Source organism: Lepidochelys olivacea (assembly GCF_965140295.1).
Source record: "Lepidochelys olivacea isolate rLepOli2 genome assembly, chromosome: 6".
Classification (NCBI taxonomy): domain Eukaryota; kingdom Metazoa; phylum Chordata; order Testudines; family Cheloniidae; genus Lepidochelys; species Lepidochelys olivacea.
Window position 1 is genome coordinate 95,066,679 of NC_140416.1, and position 26,460 is coordinate 95,093,138.

Below are 26,460 nucleotides of genomic sequence, written 5' to 3' on the forward strand. Positions count from 1 at the left end.
CTGCCATGATATAAGAGACAGTGTGCTTGTGGGAGCCAAAACTAACAGGGCAGCATATTTGCCTCACTTCTCTTTAACCCTTTGGAGAAGTCCTATGGCCTGTGTTCTACAAGAGGTCAGACTAGATGAACACAATGGTCCCTTCTAGCCTACAAATTTATGGATTAACCACACTGCAGTATGTACTCGGCTCCACGCAACTGGCTAGCTTCACGTGCTGCTACAGCAGGGGGCATGTTAGGCCAATGACTTCTCTTTTCACCCCATCCATATCCTTTTTGGGATGGCTAGCACCAAAGGCGACCTTGCACAACCTTCTGCGTGTGCACATCATGTGTACCTTGGACTGTCCTTCTCCATCCTTCAGCCGCCTCATCTGTAAAACGGAAAAAATGATGCTTCCATCCTTTGTACAATGCTTTGAGACCTAAAACAGATCTTACTTATACTTGTAATAATCAGGACTAAATGAACTGAAAGTTAATGGTTTTATACTAATGTTACAGAGAGGAGAAGCATGTCTTTATTTGTTGTTAGCAAAAAAAACAACCCCTACCTTCTCTGCATCCCATATTGCTTGGATGATCTGTACAATGTAATATAGGAATGAAATACATCTATTAACTGACCTGAAAAAATTAGCACAATTGATCAGGTAGGAAATAAGCAATTGTTAAGCAATTATTATGTTTTTAAGCAATTGTTTTTAAGCAAATTTTAAGCAATTGTTATGTTCTGCTAATCTTATATGGCCTGCATTAAGTTATGACTTTGCTGTAAAATTGTTTACCCCAGATACTTGAAAGCAAATCTTCTGCAGGGCATGCCAACAAATGACACCGAATATTATTCTGTATGATATAAAGATATTGCTGATAATCCTAGAGTTTTCAGGAATGGCACTGATTTTTCATCCCTTACTGTGAACTATCAAGTGCCTTATTCTGTCTCCACAGCCACAAATTAGTCCAATGGGAGTTACCCACACCTATCTGGATATGGGTGGGTATGGGAAAGTGAGATGAATAAAATATTTTTTCTCTCCTGTCTCTACTACTCACATTTCAAGGGGAACCTTTTATTGATCATCTTAGCAACTATCTGGGGCCTGCTCCTCTAATAGAAACATAGGAATTGCTACAGTGACTCACTCCAGAGATCCACCTAGTCCAGTGTCTTGTCTTTGATAGGGGCCAGTACCAGCTGATTCAGAGGAAGGCAGAAGAAACCCTGCAGTAGGCAGTTATGGAATAGCCTGACAGCAGGACCTGAGTAATTCCCATTGACTTCACTGCAAGTTACCCATATCCAAATGGGGAATGGGGTCCCTAGAATCTCATGGAAGGGTCCTCAAAGGAGCTTTGAATTATAGCAGCAAAGTTATGTTGGCAGCATGTATTGACAAGATTTCAGCTTTAACTTCATTGTACCAGGAGAGTAACCACCCAAGTCTCCTCATGATATCACAAGATATGACATGCAGCACAGTAACTCTATTGTCCTCAATATACTCAATGGAGTTACTGTGTGGCATGTTATCCTATATTTCTAGGCAGCTAGGAAGTTAGCAAGGTAGTGGTGACATGCTGAGATTTTCTGAAAAGAACAGTGTATGTTTCTCCTGGCAGAATCGAATGCTATTTGCACAACATTTAATTAAAACCCAGGACCAGTTAACATAAAGGCCTAATGATGTAACAGCACTTAATTTGTTAGAAAATACATTTATAGCTTCTGCTTTGGTTAGACGTGTAGAAGAAGAAAAGGTCGACAGGAGGATTTTTTGAACGATTTCTAAATTCTTGCCATATCAATATAAATAGCCATTCACCCTTCTAAAATGGAATGCATCAAAAACCACGGGCATGAGGGTATGTTGATTACTTTCATGCAAGTTGGTAGCACATTAGTATTCTGAAAGGGGAGAAAAGCCTAACTTGGGCTTGAGGAGCCATGAGATTGATAGCCACCAGGAAAATGGTTTCTTTAATTAATTTTCTTCCAAAAATTATCCAGACCATTAAAACTGCTTTAATACTTGCTTGCAGTGAGAATCAGTTCTGACTTATGAAATGCTGCTAAAACGTAGCAGACAAGTATGTAGGGGAAAATGCTTAAAAAGAAATCTAATTAAACTCATTTTAATACCTTTCATATTAACTAATAAGCACTTTCTCTGCAACCTGTGCTGAAAATATACATCTGGATATATATCTTCAGGTTAACATTTATTCATTCTTTTCCTGGTATAGCATTTTAATCAGCTATAACAGTGTGTAGCAAATGTGCAAGGGAAAAAAAGCATGTAAATACTGATGGACTAGCCTAAAGAAGTGAGAATTTTATGACCAATAACGACATTTGTAGATACACAAGCTAAGATAAGGGTAAACAATATTTAGCTGCAGGGTACCAGCTGATCACTGTAGGGTAGAAAGGATATTATTCAACTAGTTTGATGCACTGGGTCCGCACAGGGTGAATGGGAGCAGTAATCTTTCTCAGAAGCATTATTTACTGGCCATTACCAGACACAGCAGCACCATACTTAAAACTGCCTAAGTCAGAAAGCCGAGAATTTCTTCCATGCAGAGGAATGCTTGGTGGCTATGGACCAGATCAGATAAGGAGTGTGACAGGGTCAGGAGGAGTTAGAGCTGAAGCAGAAATTACTCAGGTGATACTGGGGTAGAGGAACAAATAAGGGAGAGTTCCACCTGGCGTAAGTTACAGAGCTGCTGTAATTTGTGCCTGAGCCAGTTCAGACCTTGTCTGCCCTATAGGGCCAGGAGAGATGGCAATGTTACTTTGGGGTATGTCTATACTGCAATCAGAACAGCACATTAGAGGCATACTCGAGCAAACTTTGATCGAGGCAGCTCACTAAACATAGCAGAATAGCGTTGGTAGTTCACAGGCAGCAGCATGGGCTAGCCGCTCGAGTACACACCTAGGGTCTTAGACAGGAATGTAGTCGAGTAGTTAACCCATCCCACTATCTATCCACCATGGCAACACAGCTATTTTTAGCATGCTAGCCTACCTTAGCTGGAAATTATGTCTCTTGTTCCAGTGTAGACATGACCCTTTTCTCCCCTCCCTTCTGTGCATCGAGGTAACATTGGATGCAGCCCAGGATACAAACCAACATGTTGTGCATGGTGTGCCAAAGGTCTAACATAGTTTAGTAATTTCTATGGGCCCGATAGCCCCCTCTGCAGAAAAGTCCCATATAACGGAGCTGGAAAATCTTTGTGTATCAATTCATGGATTTTCCTTCTAATCACTACTTTGGACAGGCAGAAGGTTTGGTGGGCCAAATACAGATTTCTCCTAATCCCTGCAGATCTTGGCACACTTCCTGATGATAGGGGACATCTGTACATAGGCCTAATTCCATAGCTTCTTGCTCCTCCTTCTTCCCCGACCTGTGCTCCTGCTGCCTCAGTCCACCTTGGAGGAATTTCACTGAGAAGAGGAGCAACCAGCAGAAGATAAATATGAAAATACTGGTCCAGTCTGCATGATCATTTATATAGAAGTCAAACTGTCTTAGGTGCTTTGAAGACAAATGAAAGATACACTTCCTGCCCTGGAGAGAGGGTGGTCCACTGGTGTGGGTGCTATGCTAGAAAGTGGAGGGCTAGGGTTCAATTCTTTCATCCACCCCGACTTAGTTCCTCAACAGTAAAATAGATAACTCTCTCCTGCCTCAAACAGCTGTTGTGAGGCTAACTCCATAAAAGTCTGAAGTGCATAGACAGTATGGTAATGGGAGTGCAGGGGCCTGTGTAACTACCTAAAGGTAAATAGCAAGTCTCATGATTCTCCCATGAATAAGCATTACTATACCAATTTCACAGATGGATGAATCAAAGCACAGAGGTTAGTGTGACAAGGCCACATATAGTACCTAAGAGTTCTGAATCTCACTTCGTAAACCTAACTATTAAGCCACATTTGCTGCAATCATCTAATATAGAGTTCAATCCATTATAGAGGTTGGATAACACTCAGACCTTGACTCTCAACTGCTTTGCACCTTCTGTTGTCACTCTCACTTGTGCAGAGCAAGTGTAAAATACTTCAGAGTCAAACAGAAGCATTTTACAATCACATTGTTCAGGTACAAAAGACTCCACAGGCACCATGGCCTTGGAGATATAGGCCCAATGGATTAATTACTGGTTTTGTTACATGGGTGAACTGGTGTTGATTAAAACAAGAACCAATATGAACCTGAACTGGAAATTCAGCCTGAAACCAAACTTATCTGGAGGTTCCAAAAGTGTAAGTAACTTCATGTGATTATCATTATAGCATTTTCTTGCACCACAAAATGCAAGACTTTTCCAAAAGTCATTTTCCTGATTCATGCTCTACTTAATCATCGCTCATGTGTCCAAATTCTCCCATCTCCATCTGACAGTTACTTCTAAAGCATCACAATCTTCAGTAGTACTGTCAAGAAAAAGCATAAAACCCTGGAAAGACCAGTTAAAATGTCTATGATACACAGAATCTTGCAAATTACAGAAGGAAAAACCTGTTTGATGCTCCACTTCATCTTCCGGACTGTCCAAAACTGTTCCCTTTGGTATAGGTCAGGGATCGGCAACCTTTGGCACGCGGCCCATCAGGGAAATCTGCTGGCGGGCTGGGACGGTTTGTTTACCTGCAGCGTCCACAGGTTCAGCCGATTGCAGCTCCCACTAGCCATGGTTCACCGTTCCAGGCTAATGGGGGCTGTGGGAAGCGGCGTGGGCCAAAGGATGTGCTGGCCGCCACTTCTTGCAGCCCCCATTGGCCTGGAAAGGCAAACCGCGGCCAGTGGTAACTGCAATTAGCCGAACCTGCGGACGCTGCAGGTAAACAAACCGTCCCAGCCCACCAGCGGCTTTCCCTGATGGGCCACATGCCAAAGGCTGCGGATCCCTGTATAATATAGTTTCTACTTTTGTTCCCAGTCTTGTTTTATGTGTCCCACAAGAGAAACGTCCAACACAACCCTTGGGAGACTGTTCTGAAACTTAAGGCATCTGTAAATTCATCAGATATTTTCTTAATAAGACTTTATGAATTAGTACAGAAAACAGGTATTCTACATAAGAAGAAGGAACATTGGGGTATCTCTGCTTTTGGTAGGAAGTGCGTCCCTGGCATACAGATCTTATTCCAACTAAGACAAAAAAATCTGTGCAGCACTCTCCTGGATTGAAGGCAGTCATTTGGAACTGTTCCTGGCTCTGTGGGATTTAGCCAGGGGGAGCTCTCCACATTCTCTCTAATAAAGCAGAACCAGCACTTTCAAATGTATTAAGCTTCAATGATGCTCGACTGTGGATGACCTCTTTTTCAAAAATAACACTACAGTGGATTCGCCTATTTGCTGGTGTCTGAACGCTATAGTTGGCCTATTTCAAAGACATTACAGAAAATCTCTCGTTCCCTTCCAGAGTCAACTTAGACATTTACTTTGCAACAGGTATTGTGCTACTGAACATTACCATTTTTGAAATGCAGAGTACAGAGGACCAGCTGAACAATGTGAGTGAGGAGAAGTTTGCAACTGGGTGAAGTACAGTGATGCTAATCTTTTGTACTCCAATGCAGTTTAGTCTCCAGGTCAGGGTAAAAAGCAAGAATATATATTCAAAAAAGTATAAAGCAATCTGCTTGAATTAGCTTTGCCCTCATGAAAAAAATCAGTGGTTCAGTGCTGTTTCAATTCAAAATTCCTTTATTTCATAAAATGACAAAATGTTGGCAGTTGGCCAGCTACCTGCCAGGTATAAATCAGAAGCTGTATGATTCAGCCTGAAGTCTTCACCAGGGCCAAAGGGCAATGCAGAAGAGCACATCTTTATACATCTACTCCTTTAAAGAGATGGCACTTTCAAACAATTGCATTTACACCATTGAATATATTTTCATTATATGAATCCAGCTTTATTTGGTTTTCTTTTATTAATATGAAGAAATGAATAAAGGAATATATAGACATTGATTTATACTCTAATAGATGAGGACAGTTGATCTCATCATCAAAGTACAAAAGTGGGAGTCAGGATTTCTGGCTCTCTCAAAGACTTCCTGTGTGACATTGGGCAAGCCAAAATTTTCAAACATGGCTACTTATTTTGAGCATCTCAGTTCTGGAGTATACAAAGTTGGATGTTCTTAAGACACCAAGACATGCAACAGTGACTAGTACCAAATGACAGGTTTCAGAGTAACAGCCATGTTAGTCTGTATTCGCAAAAAAAAAAGGAGTACTTGTGGCACCTTAGAGACTAACCAATTTATTTGAGCATAAGCTTTCATGAGCTACAGCTCACTTCATCGGATGCATACTGTAATAAATTGGTTAGTCTCTAAGGTGCCACAAGTACTCCTTTTCTTAATACCAAATGGTGCATGGAGAAGTGGCTGCCACATGGAATCACAGAACCTGACACAACAAGGTGCTGAGCATCTCTGCACATTTTGGGCACCGTGCCCTTAATGAGGAGAAGGCAATGATTCACCACGCTCTGTGTCTAAACAGGATTTTGAAAAAAAGAGTGTACGCACTCAGCAGGACCATATAGACAGTTGTGAAGCAGCCCTAGCACTATGTCAGAGATTTACAAATGTTTTAACATTGCAAGCCCCATCCTTATAGGTGGCACCATTAACAAAATGCATAGATAGGGATACCTAACATTTTCCATGTTAAACCCCATTTGGGCTGAAATGTTCTATTATTTTAATTATAATTATTCACTATTTATTCTTACAGGAGAAACTTGAGTAGGAGTAAAGAGGTTATTTTAGCTCTGCATTTGGTATTGGTGCAACCACTATTGCAATACTACATCCAGTTCTGGGGCCTACAATTCAAGAAGGATGTTAATAAACTGGAGAGGATTCAAAGAAGAGCCAAAAGAGTGACTGAAGGATTAGAAAACATGGCTGATAGTGATAGACTCAAGGAGTTCAATCTATTTAGTTTAAAGAGAAGATTAAGGGATGACTCATAGACTTTAAGATCAGAAGGGGTCATCATATCATCTAGTCTGACCTCCAGCACATTACAGGCCACAGAACCTCACTCACCCATTCCTGTAATAGGCCCCAAACCTCTTGCTGAGTTACTGAAGTCCTCAAACCATGGTTTAAAGACTTCAAGTTACAGAGAATTCACCATTTACACTAGTCCTGGTCCAATCTCATTGTCTCCACCTGGGTTTTTACCCAGTGTCTTTGCCCTGAGCAGTCACAGTATTCACCTGCACCCTGGTTCCTCATCAGATCTATCTTCCCATATATCCTCACCTCCTTGTCTCCTTCTCCTTGGTCCACTGGTTTTCATCGCCAGTCCCCTTGCCCAGCCCGTCCTAATTTCCTCCACTAGCTTTTCATTGATCATAGATATCTCCCTCCCTCCCTACATTTTTTTCTTCCGGCTCCCAGTCCCAGTTTCCTGCTTCACCCCCTCCCCCACTTCTCCCATCCCCACTAGACTCCAGAGCCAGACAAGACTACCTGGCTTCTTGTCCCAGTCTATTTCCTTCATCCCCTCCATATGTCCAGTTCTGCTCCCATCTGCATTTGAATCAGGCAGCTTCCTCCTCTAGGCTGCCTGGGCCCAGCAGGGAGGGTCACTGAGAACACAGGGGGGAGACAGGCTCTCTGCTCTCAGTTTAAGTATCTGAATTTGGCACAGCTTCCAGAAGCCCAGAGCTGCAATTGAAGGGAAGGTCCTGCTCAGCCCCAGGCTGGAGCATGCTCAGTGCAGACAAAATGTTTGGGAATTTAGCTGCTAAAATCTAAGTCTCTACTGAGCATATGTGAAATGTGATTTTTCAAAGTCTTATCACTTTGCCAGATGTGGGTGGATTTTCAGAGGGACAACAAAAAGTGCATCCCTGACACAAATGCAATTTTCAAATCCCTGCACCAAAGCTTGGGGTTGCTGGGATTTTTAAAGAAAATGTCACCAGAATTTTTTATCCTGGGCAACACAAAGTGTTTTTCCCCAGTCTCGTTCTAGTTTCCATAAAAATTCAACCTAAGGCAGATGCCTGGCATGCAGAGAAGAGCCACAGGAATGATTAAAGGATTAGAAAACATGATAGACTCAAAGGGTGCAATCTATTTTGCTTCATAAAGAGAAGGTTAAGAGGTGACTGATTACAGTCAATAAGTATCTATGTGGGGAACAAATATTTAATAATGGGCTCTATAACATGATCCAAAGATTGGGAGCAGAAGCTAGACAAATTCAAACTAGAAATAAAGCATACATTTTTAACAGGTTTCAGTGGAAAAAGAAATGCATCTGATGAAGTCAGCTGTAGCTCATGAAAGCTTATGCTCAAATAAATTTGTTAGTCTCTAAGGTGCCACAAGTACTCCTTTTCTTTTTTGCACATTTTTAACAGTGAGAGTGATTAACCATTGGAGCAATTTACTTATTGTCATGGGGGATTCTCCATCACTGACAATTTTTAAATCAAGTTTGGATGTTTTTCTAAAAGCTACACTCTAGGAAATATTTTGGGGAAGTTCTCTGGCCTGTGTTATACAGGAGGTCAGGCCAGATGATCACAATGGTCCCTTCTGGCCTTGAAATCTACTAATCTTTGGAGAATATAAACTACTGAAAACAGGGTCTTGTAACTGGAATTGTTGGGAAAACTTAAAAATAATCAATGCTACCAGTCCCACCTACATTATCTATTTATAAATTATATGATAGATAGATAGATAGATAGATAGATAGATAGATAGATAGATAGATAGATAGATAGATAGATAGATAGATAGATAGATAGATAGATTAAAAGGCAATACATAGGCTTTCTACTGAATTTACCTGTACAAAATTCAGGATACAAAAGTTACAATGCATTTGAATGCTGGCCTTTGCAATATATTGAATACATAGCATTCTTTTAACAATGTCTGCTTTTCTACTGTGCCCTGGAGATGACAAACATTGTCTACCACAAGGATGCAGTAACCCAAGAAGGAGGCACTACAAAGCATGAATTACTATTCATGAAATATTTTTTGCTCCAAAGTGTATTTTTAAAAAAATGCACTGGTTTTCTGCCCACATGACAGTTTCTAAATTAAATCTATCATTGAAGGCAGATCTAACTCCTGCCACTCATTGACATTGTGTTCACTTAACAATGTTCATGTAACTATTTTGCTGTTAAAATACCTTAACATTTTAAAATGTTAAAAACCTATATATATTAGGTTCATAGCAGTCCATATTATAGCACAGAGCCCATGCTGTCTCAGAGATACAAAAACACATTCAGTGATATATGTGCTGTGAACTTGACAAAAGTAACTTTCTTTGGGACACACACACAAAGAGAAGTGGTACATCTCCATGCCCCAATTTCCTCTTTGTTGAATATCTGGGTGTGTTTATTTCACTTGCATGTCACCAGGTAAACAGGGGATGTTTAATTTAATTGCAGAAGATTTGAGTCATTAGGTCTCAGACTCTGGATAATACACAGCAGGGAACAATCCTGCACTGGCTCCCTGAATGGACTGGATGCTTTAATAGGTCTTATGTGTCTCTAACATACTGTGAATGTGCTTAATGGAAGTTTGGGTTATGGAGAGAGCTAGGAAGGATGTGAAAACAATTCCTGAAAGGATGGGCCATAGCCCCGGGATGGGGGCTATTGACTCAGCAGCCAGTTGTTCACTCCTGCTGAACAGGCTGGTTAAACTGTGGTGATTTTGAGAGGGGACTGCATGGAACGCACACACAGGCACAAAAAAATTATCCAGTGACAGTAGTCACTGGGGAGGTTCTGAAGAAAAAGGGTTGGGGCAGTGGCAATTTGTCCCATCCTGTGGTCATGGGGACTGATTGCAATCCATTGCCTTTAAGGAGAAACAGGGATGCCAAGGGGGAAGACGCCTCAATGGGGAATAAGGAAAAGAGGGGCTGAGGTTAACCCAGAGCCCACAAGGGAAGATACGAGAAAACCCTAAACAGAAAACAACAAGCCAGGAAAGGCCAGGGCAAAGGAGAAGTGGGAAAGTGAAAAGCCTAAACAAATACCAACAAGCGAAGAAAGTGAGGCCCAGGTGAATACTAGGGCAGAAGAGAAGCCAGAAAAGGGAGTGAAAGATCAGGGTCATCCACACAAGGACAACCGAAGAAAGGGCAGGACATATACCCTAGTTAGGGAGCCCGGACAAGGGAGTGAACCCCCCAAAGACCTAACTCCTAGGAGGGATCTGAGACCATTGGCCTTTGAGGAGTTGGTTGGGAAAGAAACTTATTGGGCTGTACAAGGGGTGGGGTAGATCCCTAGCTAGAGTCATGTTGTCTCTGGTGTGATGGCTTGTGGGATGAAATTCAGTTGTGGGGTAAAACCCACCTAAAAAGTGCTTATTCTATGGACAGACAATGGGAAACCCTCACAGGTGACACCAAGAAAGTCAGATTAAGGGAACTTCAGGGGTTGTGAGGGATCACCTCTTTCATAAGGAATAGAGCTCAGTCGGAGAAAACTGAGCCCTAGAGGAAAAGGGGAACCCTAGCTAAGCTAGGAAACATGAAGGCGGGAGGTATCTGACAGAGTGCTGTTAACAGCTTTAGATTGGGCTCTGTGAAAACTAGCACCCTGGTCACTTAGAACACCCAGGGCACTGGCTGTGGTTAAAGTAAAAGGTGGTCACTTACACCTGCTGGTGGAGGAACATCTATTACTCCTGAGGGCATTCTGTGCCAAAAAAAATAAAAATTCTGCACACAATATTTTAAAATTCTGCAAGCTTTATTTGTCAATAAATAAATGCAGCAGCTCCAGCATGGCAGTAGGGAGTACAGGCCACTGGCTGTATGAAGGTGGGAGATCACCCTGAAGACTCCCCACTCTCCACCCCAGGACATGGACTCAGTGGTGAGGCTGCACCTGACCCTGACACAGCACAAGGCTTGGGCCTTCCCCAGAAACACCCTGGAGCCCTGCCCCTCTGCACCAGGAGCACCAGGTGTGGGGCAGGCAGGCTCAACCAGGCAGGATCCAAGGGTGTAGGGGCTCAGTGTGCAGGAATCCAGATGTTAGGTGAAAGGATTTTGTGTGAGACAATCTAGGTGCAGGCAGTTCAGTGGGGGGATCTGGGTGTGGGGGGATCTGGATGTACAAAGGCTCGTTGGGAACGTTCCAGGTGCAGGGGCAATGGGACTCAGCAAGGGCTTCCAGGTGAAAGTGGCTGGGACTCAGAGGAGCAGTCTGGGTGTGGGGGGTCTCAGCAGGGGGTTCTGGGTGCTGGGAGAGTGGGGCTTGATGGGGGTCTGGGTGCAGCTAGTTGGGGGTCAGTGGCGTGGGGGTCTGGATGGGGGGCTCAGGGTAGTACAGGGGATGGGGCTCATGAGGGTGGGGTTTGAGTGCAGGGACCTCAGTGGGGGTGGTCTGGGTGCAGGCGTGGGGGTCCGAAGGCAGGGGGTCTGGGTGCAGGGGGGTTCCAAATGCAGGGGTTGAGGTTCAGTGGGGTGGGGTTCGGGTATGGAGGGATGGGGGGGTTCTGTGTGTAAAAGGTGAGGCTTGGCGGGGGTATCTAGGTATGGGAGGTCCAGATGCACGGGGGTTGGGCGGATGGGGGAGCAGCTCCCCATACAGTGACCCCTCTCTCCGCAGCTAGGGAGCGATGGGGGCAGGAAGCAGGGGAGGATGCTGAGCTTCCTGCAGCTCAGGGAAGTTTCTGGGGGTGGGTCTGACACAGCCACAGCCACTCCTTGCAGGGGAAGAGGAAGTAGGAGTAGGAGCCCAGCCGGGGTAGGAGCCACTAGCTGGGGTGTCCCCAACCCTGTGGTTATTTGCTTCTCCACCATTTCCTCCGGGTTCCTGGAACAATGTACCTGCGCAGCCAGGGAGGGGTGTGTAACTGCTCTTGCATCTTCCCTTTGCTTCCCTGTCAGAAAGTCATTTTCCCGTGGGGAAGCAAAGAAACCTGCATGTGTGCAGAATTCCCCCAGGAGTAATCTGTTTGATTAGATACATAGCCCCAGAACAAACCACCAAGACTTATTTGAATATGCCTGACTGAAGTATTGATACAAAAAAGTAGTCAGCGTAAAGGAGAATACATGCATAACTCCAAAGGCACTGCCTCATCTACACTGATACTGTGTTGTAGCTGGTGTAAATGACTTAAACATTGCAGCAGGTGAGAGGGAACTCTCTCCATGTGGAGGTGCAATACACAGTAAACAGGTAAGAACAGATAAGCTGTCTATCTATAAGCAGATAAGCTGTTATATCTAAAAGGGAAGCACAGAGGTCGAAGCACATTAATAAATTCATGGATTATCAAGCCAAAAGGGATCATTGTGATCACCTAGTCTGATGTCCAGTATAACACAGGCCAGAGATCTTCCTAAAATTAATTCCTGTTTGAACTGGAGCACTTTTAAAAAAAAAATCCAATCTTAATTTGAAAAGTGCCAGGGATGGAGAATCCACCATAATCCTTGATAAATTCTTCCAGTGGTTAATGTTTTCAGTTTGAATTTGTCTAGCTTCAAGTTCCAGCCATTGGATTCTATTATACCTTTGTCTGATGGACTGAAATTATAAAATGTATGTTCCACATCTAAATGCTGATAGACTTTGATCAAGTCACCCCTTAACATGCTCTTTGTTAAACTAATTAGATTGAGCTCTTTCAGTCTCTCACTATAAAGCATGCTTTCCAATCCTTCAACCATTCTCTTGGTTCTTCTCCAAACCCTCTCCAATTTACCAACATTCTTCTTGACCTATAGACACCAGAAGTGGACACAGTATTCCAGCAGTGGTCACACCAGTGCCAAATACAAAGGTAATACAATCATCATACTTCCACTCAATATTTCCATTCATGCATCCAAGAGTTGCATTACTTCTTTGGGTCATAGAATTGCACTGGAATCTCATGTTCTTAATATCTATCATCATCCCCAAGTCCTTTTCAGAGTCACTGCTTCCCAGTATAGCCTCCCATCCTATAAGTATAGCCAATTTTCTTTGTTCCTAAATGTATGACTGTACATTTGGTCTTATTAACATGCATATTGTTTACTTTCACTCAATTTACCAAATGATCCAGATCTCTTTGTATCAGTAGGTATTTTACATTTTCTTCCAGGTCATTGATAAAAATGTTAGATTGTATACAGCCAACAACCAATCCCTATGAGACCCCACTAGTAATGTACCCACTCAATGATTCTCCATTTAGAATTACAGTTGAGGCCTATCAGTTAGCCAGTTTTCAATCTATTTAATGTGACATATTGAATTTGTATAGTTTTAATTTCTTAATCAAAACATCATGTGGTACCAAGTCAAATGCCTTGCAAAATTCAAAGTATATTACATCAACACTATTACCTTTATCAACCAAACTTGCAATCTCTTTAAAAAGTTACCAAGTTAGTTTGACAAGATGAATTTCATAACCCATGTTGATTGACATTAATTATGTTATTCTCCTTTAATCCTTTATTAACTGAGTACCATATCAGCCATTCTATTTTACCTGGGATCGATGTCAGACAGAGTGGAATTACTTGAGTTGTCTTGTTACCCTTTTAAAATATTGGCACATAAGCTTTCTTCCAGTACTTTGGAACTTTCCCATTCTTCCAAGACTTTTTCTTAATCTGCATTAACGATACAACAAGCTCCTTCGCCATCTCTTTTACAACTCTTGGATGCAAGTTATCTGGACCTGCTGATTTAAAAATGTCTACGTTGAGTAGCTGTTGTTTAACATCCTCCTGAGTTACTGCTGGAATGGAAATTTCATGATCATATGATATGAATACATCATGTGGCGTTTTTCCAAATACAAAACAAATATTTATTGAATATTTCTGCCCTTTCTTCATTATTATTGACATTTCTGTGCATTTTTGAACATTATCTGAAAACTGTGAGAGAGCAAAGTGGGTAAGAGGAAGTGAGAGAGCTGCCTGCAGGAGACCTTAAGTCTGGAGCAGGATTGCTAAATAAGTAAACCAGAGACACCTCGCACAGGAAAGGTACCTCAAGCAGCTAGTTCCTTATAAGCAACTGGATGGGGGAGAGGGATGAAGATGGGGAGGGACTGACTCTGAGAAGCCTCAAGGGAGTCAGTTTGGTTAGGGCATCTGCAAGCTGGTAAAACAGGCTCTGTGAAGGAACTTTTCCTCTTCCCCAGGCTCTTTTGTTTGTGCTTGCTTTTTTTGGAAGTGTGTAAATAAAGAAACCAGACCCCAAGAAGGGCTTTGATTGATGGAGAAAGACCATGTGGGGTTTGCTTACGGAGCCCTGAAGAAGCGGTACTGCAGAGGCACCCCTGGCCACCAGGCACCCACAGGTGGTGGCCACCCAGTGGCAAAAGCCTGGAAGGAAATTCTGACTATCAGAAAGAAAAAAAAAAAAAGAAAAAGAAACTAACAAAAAGTAGAAGAGCCCAAGAGTAATAAATGTTCCTGGAGAGGTCAGGAAAGCAGAAACTGCCATTTTCTTCAGTAGCAGTTTTTGCCTTTTGTCATAAATATAAAGGGAAGGGTAAACCCCTTTAAAATCCCTCCTGGCCAGAGAAAAAAATCCTCTCACCTGTAAAGGGTTAAGAAGCTAAAGGTAACCTCGCTGGCACCTGACCAAAATGACCAATGAGGAGACAAGATACTTTCAAAAGCTGGGAGGAGGGAGAGAAACAAAGGGTCTGTGTCTGTCAGTACGCTGCTTTTGCCGGGGATAGACCAGGAATGGAGTCTTAGAACTTTTAGTAAGTAATCTAGCTAGATATGTGTTAGCTAGGCAGCACGCTCCCACTGCTAAGCACATCAGTTCCAAACCTGCACACTATACCTTCCTTCAAGGCAGTCTCAGGCTAGTATGTAAAAGAGGTATAAATCAAAATCAAGAGACATTACACAGCACCTAGTACAATCTACATTCAGAATGTTCCCATTTAGAGTGTACACAATGTCTAGGCAAATGTTTAAATCATAGTGAATACACATTTTGCTAATATAAAATTAATTAATCTTCGTAACTTACTCTGTTAGAAGTATTTTCCTCTGTGACTGGTGGGACAGAAGAAGATAATAAAAAAGAATATCTTATTCCAAAAATCCTGTCCCAATAAGATTATACTGATAGTTCCCAGAAAACCCTTTATTTTCCATATCTTATTTTCTAAATATATTTGGTCTCAAAAAGCCCCCATGTATCCCTCATGGTATTTTGAAAGAGCGTTAGTAAAGCCGTTATATTGAACCTGCCAGACTTGGACTATTTTATTTTCCAGCCACATTTTAAGCCAGATCTTCAGCTGGTGTCAATCAACATTGTTTCACTGAAGTCAATAGAGCTATACTGATTTACACCAGCTGAAGAGCTGGATTTTTGTGTAAATGGGGCATTAATATCAGGGTACAAAATAAATATATAGGAATGACAAAATAGAGTATGCTAGTAAGGGAGTAGGACTATGTGCAAAAGAAAGCATAGATTCAAATAGAGTAAAAATCTGAAATCAATCAAACTGTCCCATAGAATCCTATGGATAGAAATTCCATGTTTGAATAATAAGATTTTAGCAGTAGGAATATGTGACCCACCACCTGACCAGGATGATGGTAGTGATTATGAAATGCTCAGGGTGCTTAAAGAAGCTATAAAAAAAGAAAATTCAATAATAATGGGGGATTTCAACTATCCCCATGTTGAGTGGGTATGTGTCACCTCAGGACAGGATGCAGAAATAGGGAATTCAATAGTGACTATAATTTCATTAAATTTAGAATCCTTGCGGAGTGGTGGGGCCAACCGTAGCAGCTTGTAACTTCAGAAAGGAGAGTTGCACAAAAATGAGGAAGCTAGTTAAATGGAAATTCAAAGAAACAGTCGCAAGAATGAAATGCATGCAAGCTGCATGGAAACTTTAAAAAAACACCATATTAGAAGTTCAAGTTAAATGTATGCTCCAAATAAAAATATAATAATAAGACCAAAAAAAATAAATACCAACAACAGAGTAAAAGAGGCCGTTAGAGGCAAAAGTCATCCTTTAAAAATTGGGAGTCAAATCCTATTGAGGAAAATAGAAAGGAGCATAAACTCTGGCAAGTCAAGTGTAAAAACATAATTAGGTGGGCCAAAAAAGAATTTGAAGAGAAATTATCAAAACACACAAAAACTAACAGCAAAAAAAATATTGAAGTGCATACGAAGCAGGAGGCCTGCCAAGCAATCAGTGGGGCCATTAGACAACTGAGGTGCTAAAGGAGCACTCAGGGAAGACAAGGCCATTGCAGAAAAGCTAAACGAATTCTTTGCATCAGTCTTCACTGCCGAGTATATGAGGGAGACACACCTGAGCCATTCTATTTAGGTGTCAAATCTGAGGAACTGTCCCAGACTGAGGTGTCAATAGAGGAGGTTTTGGAACAAACTGATACATAAAACAGTAATAAGTCACCAGGAATGGATGGTATTCACCCAAGAGTCCTGAAGGAACTCATCTTTGAAATTACAGAACTATTAACTGTGGTATATAACCTATCACTTAAATCTACTTCTGTACCAGATGACTGGAGGATAGTTAATGTAATGCCATTTTTTTGAAAAAGGCTCCAGAGCCAATCCTGACAATTACAGGCCAGTAAGCCCAATTTCAGAATCAGGCGAATAGGCAGGCGAATAGGCTGAAACTATAGTAAAGAACAGAATTACCAGACACATACATGAACACGATTTGTTGGAGAAGAGTCAACACAACTTTTGTAAAAGGAAATCATGCCTCACCAATCTATTAGAATTCCTTGAGGGCATCAACAAATATGTGGACAAGGGTGATCAAGTGGATCTAGTGTTCTTGGACTTTCCGAAAATTCCATTAGATGACTATCTACATCTTTAGGCACATAAATACCTTTACAACTTTGGCCTTTAGTCACTTTTGAAAATTTTACTCTTCATCTTTAAATGGTCATTTCATTCATCCCTTAAAGACAAGCCCCACACCATTTTGCTTCCTCTCTTTACTGCTATTTAATTGCATTGCCTTCTCATTCTGTTGAAGCACAATCTGATTGATACCATTTAGGGATTACATATGGAAGTTATTACTGTCATCTGATGAGACATCACTCTGATACCTTAGTGCCCAACACTTTAGGAATGAGGTATTGACAAACAGACTAGGCAACATCTGCAATGTGCTGAGGGCTTTCAAATTCCAGTGACTTCAGTGGGATTTAGAAAAAAACTCAGAATTTCAAAGGGGAGCTCAGCACCTTACAGGATCTGACTCTTTATGGAGATTTCAAAACTCAGAATTGGTTGGGTCACTTTAGATATTAGGGAAGGAACGTCAATGCTGTGGTATCTTCTTAAAGTCTTCATTTTTTTTTTACACCTAATTCACCATAAAGAATCCTGAGTCAGGGCGAATGGAAAAGGACCATCTTCAAAGGTAACCAGGGAGGGTATATTTCAATTTCCCAGAGCCTGAAGTAAAGTACAGCTCTGGGTAGGAGATTGAGCCACAAAAGGACTCTTTTTATTTTACAAAAGATTGAAGCCCTTAGATTGAATCCAGCCCTTGTTGCTGCCTTGGGCACCTGGCAGAAGGGTTACATGAATGCAATAATATGGGCCAAATTCTGCCTTGTGCTATTGAGAGGTGGCTGTTAGAAAATTCACAAGCAGCAAGGAGATCACAAATGAGCCTTGCCAATCTCTTTCCTGTTCCCTCAGAAAGGGACAAGGAGGGGAAAGTAGGGTTGCCAGATGTCCAGTTTTTGACTGGAGCACCACCACTGGGAGGGTACCGTGGCGGCCATTAAAAGTCTGGCTGGCAGTGCAGTGGGGTTGGCAGGCTCCCTGTCCATCTCCATGCAGCTCCGAGTAAGCGGTTGGCATGTCCTTCTGGTTCCTAGGCAGAGAGGTAGCTAAGGGGGCTCCACGCACTGCCCCCACCACAAGCACCGGCTCCGCAGTTCCCATTGGCCTGGTGCTCACACACTGCACCCTCTCCTGAACCCCAATCCCTCACCCCAGCCCAGAGCCACTCCCACACTCTGAACCCCTTGGCCCCAGCCCAGATCCCCCTCCTGCACCTGGAGCCCATACCCCCAGCCCATCGCTCATACCCCCTCCCATACCCCAACCCCCTGTCCCAGCCCAGAGCCCCCTCCTATATTGCAAACCCCTTATCCCCAGCCCCTCATCCCCAGCCCCTCCTGCACCCAAACCGCTCATCCCTGTCCTCATTCCAGAACGCTCCTCCCTTCCCAGCCAGAGTCCACACTCCCTTCCCCATCCTGGAACTCCCTCCCACACTCCAAACTCCTTGACCCCACCCCCCATTCTGGAGCCCCCTCCTGCACCCAGAGCCCTCACCCCCTTGCGATCTCCAACGCCCTTCCCCAGCCTGGTGAAAATGAGCAAGTGAGCAAGGGTGGGGGATAGCAAGTGATGGAGGGAGGGGGGGATGGATTGAGATGGGGTGGGGCCTCAGAGAAGGGGCAGGGCAGGGGCAGGGCCTTGGGAAAGAGTGTTTGGATGTCTGCAATTAGAAAGTTGGCAACCCTAGGGGAAAGTTACAGTCCTGGCCTGGGAGAGCAGAGAGTCCTGGGCCAGGACTGTGAGGAGGAGTCATTGTCATCCCTAGCTGAGGAGGAGATCACCAGCTGCTGAATGGCTCCATTGCTGGGCAGGAGCCATTCGGTAGCAGGGAGACCTCCCCCACGGCCGAGCTTTCATCCTCCTCTTCGCAGCCCTGGCCAGGGGTCTCTGCTTTGCCTCACCAGGACCTCAGCCCTCCCCACACCTTGCACCTGCAGGGATCTGGTGTCACCACTCCTGCAGCCAGGAAGGGAGCCCTCCTCTGCAACTCTGCTGTCATGGCCCTGCTCGCTCGTTCACCATACAGAAATATGTGAGTTGTCCCCAGGCAGGAACTGTTCAGCAGTGGGGTGGCCTCCCCTGCAGCCAGCCACTCTTCCTTGGCCTTGAGTCTCTCTGCTGTGCCAGGCGAGGATGACCGCAGCCTCCCCCACGCTTGTGCCCTGGCATTTGGTCCCTGGGCCGCACATGAAGCCCACTGCAGCCCCACTATAAGCACTGCCCGAACCCTATCCCCAACTGTAAAAATAAGTCAATAAAAAAACCAGAAAACAATCTTTAAAATAAATATCAATATTAACATTGCTGAAATTAGAAAAGAAATTAATTCTGTGAAGCCTAAGTATGCGTGTGCTGAGTTCCGTGGTCATTCCTCCCCCTATATAGTTTGAAAATGTGTCCCTACATTTACGAAGGAGTTCAGTGCTTATGCAACTGTGAGGCTGATCACTGATGCACCAGGCTTAACCTGGGCAAACAATTTGCATCTCCTATCCACCCCTGTCTGCCAACGCACCTCAATCCAGATTTGCAAAACCCCTGCCAGCCCAAATCTGAGCCTTTTTTTGATAGGAGAGCTAGTTTTGTGATGTATAGCTGCTGATGCTGTGATGTGATTCATTTTCTCTTGGGATGCTGAGATCTGAAATCATTTCTCCAGAGATAAAATATGAATAAAATATCCCCTACCTCTTCCTCCCATCAACACAATTAATTAAAATAAATATAGAGAGATCTGCTGACATGATACGTTGTGAATTCATAATTAATAGGACAGCTGCAGTCTAATAAATGACAATCATTTAAATCATTAAGAAAGGATAATGGTGGACTAATCAAACTCCCCTCCGCCCTAGGGATTTACTCAAGTCTGTAGTGACAAGGCCTGCAGGCAGTAACTGGAAGGGTCCAATTCATCAACAGGATAAGGGGGAGATGGGGTTTCCCCCCCTTCACATTGTAATGATGAAAATGGGGCATTTACATACATAAAAATGTGAAAGCACATCATAGTGCCAATCATTACCATACCCCCACATTTATAGAAAACCATTACCAAATTTTTATATTTATAGAAAACTGGCAAATCCTGTATGGAGCGGAGAGCATAATTCGAAATTTATGAAGCACCGACATTCCACAAATAGAAATTAGATAATTTTAATTTATACAACTTTTTTGTTTCTCTGCATTTGAAATGATTTGGGATGAGGGTGTGAGAAGGAAATGGAGCAGCTAAGCACAGCTAGGCTATAAGAACAGAGAAAGAAAGAGAGAAAACCCATTTGCTTCAAGACAAAGGAATTGGGAGCTAGGAGTCTGATGATGTTCCTTGAAGCAGGGAGCATATATGTGTAGAGATGGTGCAGCAACTGAGGAAAGAAAGGCCTGACAATGGCAGTAGAGAAAGAAAGAGATTGAACCATTGCCCTGGTTTTCATAAGGTAAAAACAAATTGTAGAGAAAGAAATAAACAGAGCCATTTAGGGTCAAGGATCTAAATATTCCAAAGTTACTAGTGATTTTGGCTGCCTTAGTTTTTTAATGCCTAAGATAACAAACACCTAAAATGGGCCTGATTTTCAGAGGGTGGACACTCAATACTTTCTTAAAATCAGGCTCCTCTTGGGCAAAGCACTCAAGAATTAAAGCATCCCAAATAATTACTATTTTTTGAAAATGTAGGCCAGGCTTCCGTATTCTTTTTCTGACTCTTTTTAAACTTTAAACAAGTCACTCAATACATCTATAAAATTGAGACAGTAATGCCTTACTCCCTCCCTCAAAAGGGGCATTGTGAGGCATTGTAATTTAATTAATGCTTGTAAAAGGCAGTGAGATCTTTGGATGAAAGATGCTACGTAAGTGCAGAGTCAAATTACATTGGCACTAGTGGATAATGGGATGGAGAAGATGCCTAGGAAATAATGTAAATATCCAAGAGAATTTACCCTTTACTAAGATTCTCATTAGACATTTACATAGAGTAGCATCTGCAATTTTAAACTAGGATAAAATTAAAGCATTCTATTACTTATCATGTGTCAGGCCATAAGCTACCTGCTGAGGTCAAAGGAATATCTCCCTCTCTCACACACATACATACACAAACGCAATGGAACACTTGCAAAATTAGGGGCACTATGAGGAGTTTAGATCTTCCTCTGACTTGAGGTATTGGTGTCTTTTGGAGACAGGATGCTGGACTAGATAGTCCATTGGTCTGTTTAACTGTAGCATTACCTATGTTCCTATGCTTCAAAGCCTAAATAAAGATAATTGCATTTTGCTGCTATGCAGACTAACTGACATTTGACTCAGACAATATTTTCCTGGTTGGGGTAAAGGAATTAAGAACATGAATGGTTGCATTTAATTACGACTGTCTGAACACTGAGTATTTTTCTCTGCTCTTTCAGATTTGGTACCAGTTCATCAACTAGTAACTCAATCCTGTTTCCATGGCAAAAATGGAAAGGTCAGTTGTAAGGTGGATTGGGTAAGTGAGTCTTCATTTAGGAACTCTGAAAACTGCTGCAGATGACACTAATGGAGATTTAAAATAGCTATGAAAATAGAAAAACAATGTAAAAAAAAATTCATTCAGTTGACGAGCCACAATCCTTCATTTAACAAAATCAATGTTGAGTTCATTACGTTTTATGAAACCTTAATTTCTCTTGCACTTCAAAAATTATGTGCAAAATGTGTGCTCAATTAGCAACGCGGAATCCTTCGTGTTTTGTATATAATGGTTTTCTTTTTCTTAAACGAAACCTTTGCACCTGTATTCTGCATGATAAATGCAAAATGAATGCTGAAGGTAAATTCTGGGGGCATGCGAGTAATAGACATGCAGTGAAGAGATGTCAGTTGTTAATTTGTTACCTGTGATAGTACTGCCAACCCAAATATGCATACCGGTGCACAAGCAACTCGGGATATAAACATCAAACTTGTCAGCATGCCCCAATTCTTAAAATTATAGTCCACATAACAAATAAACCATAGCTAACAATTATGTAGCATCTTTCATCTTTACATTCCAAAAATGCTTGGAAATAAGGACCTAATCTTGAAGTCCTTTCTCATTCCTGATTCAGGCAAGGGTCTCCGTGAGCTCAATAGGGGTTTCACCCAAATGAAGATATCAGGACTGTGCCAGTTTTAAAGGGATGACTGGATGGATAGGTGGAATGTTATCGTTTCCCAACAAAAGAAGGAAGAGAAGATAGAAGGAGTATGTGGAGGCGTATTCGCACGTTGGAGTTGCCTGTGAATCTGCATTTGTGTGGATAATGAGGCATCATGATAGTGCATACCTCCTAAAACTGGAGTTGTGTTACAAACTAATTGAAACAATGGAGTATCCACTAGAGGTGTGGGGGGTGGGGGGAATAATACACCATCTCTGTAGATTACTGTAAAGAAGAGTGGGGAAGGAAGCACATTTCCTCTCCTCTCCCTGGCCTGGTAAAGCAGCACTCCCTTATTGCTCTCCCCTCCAACTTGGCTGGTGCAGTGAGAGCTCCCCACTTCAATGTACTTAAACCATGTATACTGTGCTCCAGCAAGGCAGCTATGTGGGGGACTGTGCAGATGCAGTCAGACTTTTCTAGGACTGCAAGTGCTTTGAAGGGACTAATTGCAGAGACTGTAATCTCTTTGGGCAGGGACCGTCTTAACAGTTACAGTGCTTAACACAATGGGATGTGGATCAATGACTAGGACTTCTAGGTGCTACCACAATACAACTAATGAAGAATAATCAGCCAGCTGCTGCCATGTTTGTGCTGATTGACTCAGATTCTGCCTCTCTTTCTATACCCAGCCTTGGGAAATGGATCTATCTGAGACTTACAATTTCTCACACAAAGATATTTCCATTGTCCTGGGCCCGGAGAAAGAGATATGTTCAGAGGTGAAAACTTCTTGCAAAGACACATTTCCTACCAATAAATCTAAATTGGTTTGTATTTTGCTCCTGTGTTGTGGAAACCTCTCTAATGTTCTGAGTATTGATTCTAAGGCATACATCCTCCTCTACTGGCTTTCATGGCCCCAGCAGTGTTATGAGACTGGTGCAGCGTCTGTCAGAGCTCTTTAAATATTTCATTAGGACTTAAAAAATGCAGAGTTCCTGGACGATCCAGATAGCTACTTACATAACAGTCTGAATAACCAATTTATCACTGTTCTAAACAAACAGAAAACACTTTCATGCCATTGAATAAATAAATATGAGGGAATTTATCTTTGCAAGCATTTTAGTGAGACCTTTCCTGAAACAAGTCAAATACACATTAGCAGGTATGCTCTGAGTGTTTAAGCTCTCTATCAAAAAAACCAAAGTGTCTAATTAGCAGGAGGTTAAGAAGTGAAGTGGAGAGGATAAAACAAACACAGCATGAGATCCTTCACAAAATACATTTGAAAATAAACAAGAGAAAATTCAAAGGGATATCTGTTTGGCCTATCTGTTTAAATAGTACTTTTAGTAATGCACCGATTTTCCTAAAAAGGCATTTATTGTAAGTTAATTGAATTTCATGCAACTGTCACGAGAGCACTTATTGAAAAGTAACAGGTAAATCTGTATAAAATATTGCATTTGTGTCTGTCTTCCCACAATATGCACTGTACATGTACATTGCATTCTGTGGATGGGATACATAATGTCTGCTCATGGGTGCATGGTTAGGTCACCCTGTATATTGGCTAAACACAGCGACACAACACACGCTTAGTAAGGTGATGTGATCCAGTAGACAGAGCACCAGAATGGGGATTACAAGACCTAGGGTTAACTGCCCTAGCAGTAGTCCTTTTCTTTTTGCCCTAGCATTGACTTTTTCTGTACCTTAAGCAATTTGTCACCTCTTGGTGCCTCAGTTTCTTCACCTGTAAAATGGGGATAATTAAGAGCACTATTTAAATGTTTGATGTTACATTATAAGATACAACATTGACATCCTTCTGGTAGCTGCACGCTATGGAAGAAAAGTCCTAATACTACTATATACTGTTTGGAATATGCACCTGTGGGTGTTGACTGACTAAATAAAGATTCTGGTTTATAATCAGTGCATTCTTATTTATAGTTATAAAAATAAAAAATAATGTATAAGTGCCCCCAAACTCCTTCTCATGGATTGTTCAAAGTACAGTACATTTTTAAAAATACTATTAAAATGCCCTCATTAAAATTCAAACAAATTAAAACTAATTGGCAATGGAAGGTAAAAGAGTCCAGTACAAAAGTGAGGAATGAAAGGAGGGTGGCGTAGAAGGAAATAATCACAGGGCCAAGAGAAGTGGTACTAAAAATACCTTTAAGATATAAAAGTCTTGAGGTGTCATTGTTTGGCAGGTAGGGAGAAATGACTTGAGATGATTGCCAAGGAATGAGAGAGAATTCTACACCTGAGGGTGCATCACAGCAGAGTCATGATGACTAACAATCTAAAGCAAGATGGAGAGATCCCTGAAAGGTAGAGAGCAATCTTTCCTCTGACACTCTCAGGACAAGGATCAATGAAATAGTCTCAAATATAGCTGCTTTTTAACTACTCATTCCAGAGATTGGATGAACACAATGCCCAGTTGTAGGTACTTTTGACCTCTGGGGATGGTCTCTTCAGAGGGCCACAGGTGTACAGTATATAACCCATACTTTCAAAGCTATTACCAATCAACGCTGTGAATATCGATTTTGAATAATGGACAATAACATCTGAGATTCAATATTTTTGTCCTGTATTTAGAATAGGAGCTAAGTGTGTTATCTCAGATATCACCATGTGTCTACTCAGGTTTAAGGCTGAATTTTTAATGGCACCCACTGCACCTCCAGGATGACATTAGACTCCAAAAGTCTGGCCTTATTCCCAACACCTCTATTTCTTTTAGAGGTGGTGTTCCCACAGGTGGTGTAAAGAGATGATAAACCTGGCAGCAGAGTAGTTCAATGTCCACTCCACTATTAATTGATTTGTCTTCTACTAGGAGAGAACGTTAGGCCATTTAATTAGTATATAACAAGTCAGATGTATCAAGTCAGATGTCAATTCACATATTTAGAGAGCAGCCGCATATTATCTTAGCTACCTGATATCTGATTAAATTGCTGAGGTTATTCATTAAGTAATAGCAAAACTGCCTATACTTTTATTGCTCTATCATTTGGAGTTAATTACATAACAGCTAGGTTTTACCTACTCCTACTGTGAACTCACTTACTGTTTCTCCTAGAAACCAATTTGTATTTAATAATGTAACAAACTTGACTCATTAGGCCTAAGTGAAAGGGCTATATTTGATACATGCAGTAGCAGGTAATAACAACAGTTCCTGATTAAATTAGTCAGCTTGGTACAAGAGAGACTTGAGTCATCGAGTCTCGCACATTAGAGAAAGAAAAGACATTATTTCATCATTTACCCTAAGGTAAATTTTGTAAGTTTTTTGTCCAGACTAATTTTAAACGTCTCCAATGATGAGACTTCTGCTGCTTTCCTTGGAAGGCTACTGCACAGACTAGTAGATCTCACTAATAGGAAGCTTATTCCTAGTTGCTCTTCCTTGAACTAACCTAAGGAATTCTCTATCCTTCTTATTAATAACCTTTAAGTATTGGAAGACAGTAATGTTCACCATTCTCTTTTATAACCAGGTTACCCTCTGTATTCTCATCCTCCCACATGCATACATATTGTGCATCTTTTTAAGAAAGACAAAGTGATATATCCACAATAGGCTGACTCTTGTGCCAGTTAGACATATAGTGTTTGAAGATCATGAGGTTGCCACCATAACAGAAACTGAATTGGAACTAAATTCGGCTCACTTGGCTTGGTATATCCCAATGGGACCATAATTTAAAGATATAAGCTCAGATGATGGGAAAAGTACTTATAATAAATAGGACAATGTTATTCCAAGTAAATTATATTAAATTAAAAGTAAAGGAAATGAAAATTAAACAAGAAAGACTGGGATACAGGACTAATTCTTCCACATGGCAGAAGTGCTGAAAGACTGCTCCACTCCCAGAATATCTCATTCTGACATGCATTTCTACTTTGAAAAAGCAAGTGTGCAAAAACAACACTTTCTAACTTGGCTCCCTGTGTGCATTTCAAGATATGCCTGCTGACTTCAGTGACAAAAGCCTTAAATACTTTTTATTCCAGTTAGCCTCGAAGACTCGCCACAGCTAACAGCTAAGGGACAGTGAACTAGATTCTCTTACGGCTCACATATCATTAGCAGAATTGTTAATTAATTTCCCAATGCAGACTTAAATTTCTGCTCTTAGTTATAGCCTGTTTAGAGACACATATTAATTTGAATAACATTTGAGGATGACAGATCAAGGGCAGGGTTTGTCTGGAAAAGTCTCTATTACTGATCATGATGTGCAAGGCAGTAATAGAACAGCTCACATTTCAGATCACCAGTTCAGTGTGCAGGAATGAAATTAAAAACAAAATAAAACAATGACTTGTAACTAAGAGTATTAAAGCTGACAGACAATAAACCTGAAATA

General features: G+C 41.8%; 1 long non-coding RNA gene across 1 annotated transcript in view; it reads right to left on the reverse strand.

Moving 5' to 3' along the window:
* Nucleotides 1-265: 265 nt before the first annotated feature.
* Nucleotides 266-26,460, reverse strand: part of LOC311521955 — a 35,247-nt gene continuing 9,052 nt past the window's right edge. The window contains exons 2-3 of the long non-coding RNA XR_014712015.1: nt 557-629; nt 266-376 (exon numbers count right to left, since the gene is read on the reverse strand). This is a non-coding gene — a long non-coding RNA (uncharacterized lncRNA). The remainder of the gene's footprint in view (nt 377-556; nt 630-26,460) is intronic.